This window comes from Nematolebias whitei, chromosome 7 (genome assembly GCF_014905685.2).
Source record: "Nematolebias whitei isolate Nwh7 chromosome 7, NemWhi1, whole genome shotgun sequence".
Lineage (NCBI taxonomy): Eukaryota > Metazoa > Chordata > Actinopteri > Cyprinodontiformes > Rivulidae > Nematolebias > Nematolebias whitei.
In genome coordinates this window covers 43409760-43414589 of record NC_056504.1, presented here as the reverse complement: position 1 = coordinate 43414589, position 4830 = coordinate 43409760, and the positions used below count along the sequence as shown (strand labels likewise).

Genomic DNA, 4830 nt, shown 5'->3' with positions numbered 1-4830 from the left:
GATGTCTGTCGGATATTTACAGATTTTTATCTGCGAAGGATCCTGAAAAATGTGTGTATGTGATCCCTCGGAGTTCCAGCTTCAGATCTCGTTGCATACTTGCTGCATTTTTGACGTATGGTTGCTTTAGATTCATGCATATACGTGACAGATGTCTGTCGGATATTTACAGATGTTTATCTGCGAAGGATCCTGAAGTATGCGATCCCTCGGAGTTCCAGCTTCAGATCCTTTTGCATACTTGCCGCATCTTTGGCGTATTACGTGGCAGATGTCAGTCGGATATTTAGATTTTTCATTTATGCAAATTTGGGAATCTGATATACTCTGCCTGTAAATACAGGTTTGGCATGTAGGTAAGCCTTCAAGTAAAATAACTATATCTTAACATGTTTCCAATGGTTAGTTGTTGTTTTTTTGTCTTGCACTCCATTTAGTTTTTATTTGTAATACGTGAAGTGCTTTATATAACTATTTAAATCTGCTATAGGCTACAAATAGTTGGCTTCTAAGATCTTTAACATTTTAAGATCACCCAGTTTTTTACATCAAAATTAATGAGTCTTTAATTTTGGTTTATGTACCATCATCATGATGTACAAATCACAAGCTGGACCAGTAAGCACATTACCATTTCAATAAGAACTATGAAAAATCAGTATAATAAACAGTTTATGAAGCAGTCTAGTAAATACACAGTGGTTTGTATCTTCATAACACATACTAATGCAAACATATCATAGACATGAAAACACTGACCATGACTTTCTTAAAGATTTTCTTTTTTTATTAAAACACACACACACACACAAAAAAAAAACCCTACGGTTTAATTTGTAAAAAATACAACCTACGGTTTCATTTGTAAAAAAAAATAGTTGTTGGTGCCTCTTGGAGGCTGCCTCAGGTTGCATTTCCCACTGGGCACTCTGCAATGTAGCCATCCATTCTGCAGGGCTTTGTTTGAAGCTCAGCAAGTTTGTACTGGCATCTGTCTAAAATGTCCTAGTTTTGCTGCTCTCCCATTCAGGTGGATAAACTTTCCATGTGTCTTTGTCTTCGTGTCGGTCTCGTACTCATAGGCATGTTGGCACCCCCTCATTCTTCATCATTTAAAATGGAGCGACCAACAGACTGCCGTGAATTCAAAAGCTTCAACAGAAAACACAGAAAACACAAGGTCAATAAGAGCACTTTTTAAAATGTAATCATAACAAAAAGCAAATGCATCCATATCTCAATTCTTAGATTCTCAAACAAAAAGTTTACGGATGTTCCAAAAACCTTTTTTTTAATCTTCCCATATTGAATATTTTTAGTAACTCATATCTACCAATAGATGGCGCTTTAACACATCTTTACACGAGGACCCAGAATTTAATTAAAAGTTTTACTTCTTCTGCATTGCCAGAAACTATAGTTTCACACATCTACAATGATGTAATGTGAGACTAAAGCAAATCAGATACATTTTGCATTCTAATTCTAATTCTGTTTCCTCTAGGATTTATTTTTTATTTTTAGCTAGTTTAGTTTTAGCTTAACCTCAGTGCTAACAATGGCTCTTGGCTTGGTAGCCATTGGGGGTCCTCCCCCAGAAAATTTTGAATAAAATAGATGCCATTTCCTGCATTCTGGTGTATTTAACATCTAGTTTTACCTACATATGTAAACTATTCAATAAGTATTTTAGAGTTAATGGCAGAACAAGAAGCACCCTGAGTCAAACATGCAGCATTAACACAGTGTGAACATTATTCAAGAATTGTTTCTATAAGAACATTATCAAATATTTTATGTGAACGTAAGATACTAGCAATAACAGCATTGTAAGAGGGGGACAGTTGAACCCGGAGGCCTCCACCTCTGTTTAATGATGGACGGTTTCTTTTCACAAAGATGGCCTCCTTTACTCCTCTCTCAGTCATCGTTCCTCTCTATCAAGGAGGAACGATGACTGAGTTTGTCTCAGCTCCTCAGACTGAAGAAATCTTTTTGATACAAAGAAGAATCTGTCCAGAGGAATTAATTTATTGAGCCTGCATCAGGACAATAATCTGTAAAGCTTTAGTATATTTGATAAGGAAAACTCATTTTGACTTAACCAATTAATATATTTTCAATGGCAAAATATGCAGGCTCATTTCATATTACTTTCATACTTTCATTGCAGGCTTTCTGTATTTATTGTCTTACTTTTAATGATAAAAATATAACGAGTCACTACTGTCGTTTAGAAAGTGTTTATATTGGAACTAATACTTGTTCACACACAGTTACAACAGCTCACCTGTTCCTTTATACTGACAGGAACAATCCCCTCATCACTACTGGCTCTGCTCCTGACACAATCACATTTTAAAAATTGTCATAACTCAGAACAAATCTCCCCTTTTTACAAAGCCTTATGATCAATTCAGGCCAGTTTCATTAAAGGGTTGAATCATTTAACATCTCAAGACACTTTTCATATACAGCAGGTCTTCACCAGACTCATACTCTTCATTATATAATTATAATAATATTCAGTCAATGAGTACTCTTACCTGCCCACTCTGTGCTGCGTGATGTGGAGCTGCATCTTGGGTGCTACAAGACAAAGATTCAGTTATGTGGCGTTGCATTATAATATTATTTAAATTATATAACAGTATGTTAAGTCACAATGCCACACACCAACAGTTCATTGACTTGATAACTTGAACGGTGTTTTGCAGGAAAATCCAGGAAAGTATTCTAAGTTGATTTGTAGTTCTAAACATATTTAGTGGTCATTTTTTGTCCAACATTGATTACTTCCAGCCTAGATCACAATTATATTAGAAAATATCCAAATATGTAACTTAGACAATGACATCATAAAACAGCTTTTAGAAAAGCAAATAGACACCTCTCACTGAGGAGTTGCCCAACAGTGGTCAGCAGCCACTGGTTATAGATGTCTCCCATTCCCCCTGTATGAGTGTCCATTTTATTCTGCTCAGTACAACTTTTCAAACAGCCTCAACTTGACGTGACGCTGACAACGCCATGTTGTAAAAGGTCGAGTAACACACCGGTAAAACTACATATTTTACGCTCTAACCACATGCTTGGTCAAAAATAATTAGAACTAAATATGTGAAGCAGCAACTTACTGAAAATCGTAGAGCCGCTTGGCTTTGAATCAAACACGTCGCGTTATCCGAGAAGGACCTCGTTTGTGTTATCCCGCCAATGTAATACCGGAAGTGTCTTCTTCTTCTTCAGTTAAACGGCTGTTGGAAAACGGTGCATTACCGCCACCAACCTGTAAGGAGTTTGGCGACGTGGACAATTTAATTTACAGTTAAGACTCAAAAGGGTTTACTTGTGTGTTTTATCTGTAAATTAAATTGTTTCATGGACTTTATTTTTTCATTTAAATAGCCTGCATCACACTTTCAAGAGACGTTTACCTAACAGAATAAATGAAAAGAAGAAAATGGACAACCATATGTTTATATTGTTGAGGTTTGTAAAGTCAGTAAAATTAAATATTTTATCATTATTGATGAAAAGTTGACATGAAAACCTCACATAAACTAAGAATAAAAAATAGCTAAATCTGTTGAATTGCTGTACAAAAAAAACAATATAGGATGTCACAGTGAGCTCATCCATGAAGTCATTTGCTAATCTGAAGAAGTTCCAATCTGTAGTTGTTCCAATCTGTAGTTGTTGGCTCTATTTTATATTTAAAGTATATGATTACAATTATAAATACCATTAGACTAAATGTGATTCCACATGTGATTATCATTGCCATCTTAAATGATCTTACAATTTTCTTACTTCTTTTGTTTGTTTTTAGGTTTATCGTATGTGACCCATCACATCAAAATGAGGATTAAGTCAAATTTGGTCAAAATGAGCCCATTACATCTTCAGATTTGTGGCTTTCAAAGCTATATTTTGATACTGGATCATTCTGATATCATAAGGGGATTCAGAGATATGACTTAATTTGGCTTGTTGGTTACAATAATACATTAGGCTATTATTTGGTCTGAAACCTAATTGTTTAAAATTTTAATAAGAATTTTTTTTAAAAATTAGGCTTTTTTTTTTAGACAATTCAATCAAATGTTACACTGATAGAACATTTATTTGTTATATTTTGATAAAACGCAATTTTTGCAAATATTTTACTCAAAACACTTTTAATCCTCACTTCGATGTGATGGGTCACATATTACCTTTTATTGTACTTATATTAAATGAACAGTTTATAAAGTAGTTTAGTGAATCAGGTGTTTTACACCTAACTGCACATTAATATCATTTACATAGAAAACAAAGAATTTGTTAAAAGATTTTTATTAACACACACAAAAAAAACTTCACTTCAAATACGTTTTGTCTATGCCTCTTGGAGGCTGACTCATGCTGCATACGCCACTGGCCACCCTACGATGTACCATTCTGCTCGACTTTTGTTGCAGCTTGGCAAGTTGGCATTGGCACCTATTCAAAATGTCTGTGAGCTTTGTTGCCCTCCATTCAGGTGGATACACTTTCCATGTTTGGCCGTTTTCACTGTCTGTCTCTTCATTGCTCATCAGACATGCAGACGCCCCTTCAAGATATTTGAACTCCTCGTCGGTCAGAATACAGCGTGCAACGGATCGTCGTGAATTTAAGAGCTTAAACAGAAAAGACAAAACATTTGTTATTACTTGTTTTACTTTTGTATTACTGGATGGATGGATGGATGGATGGATGGATGGATGGATGGATGGATGGATGGATGGATGGATGGATGGATGGATGGATGGATGGATGGATGGATGGATGGATGGATGGATGGAT

At 35.3% G+C, this 4830-nt stretch overlaps 1 protein-coding gene and 1 long non-coding RNA gene across 2 annotated transcripts in view; one reads left to right on the top strand and one right to left on the bottom strand.

Moving 5' to 3' along the window:
- The window catches only part of LOC119411943 (serine/threonine-protein phosphatase 6 regulatory ankyrin repeat subunit C-like), a 1101338-nt gene that overhangs the window by 1068306 nt on the left and 28202 nt on the right, over positions 1-4830 (top strand). The window lies entirely within an intron of this gene.
- Positions 941-3235, bottom strand: LOC119411980. Its single transcript, XR_005186916.1, has 4 exons — positions 3138-3235; positions 2547-2589; positions 2291-2342; positions 941-1152 (listed from the first exon to the last, which is right to left on the bottom strand). It is a non-coding gene; the product is annotated as an uncharacterized LOC119411980 (long non-coding RNA).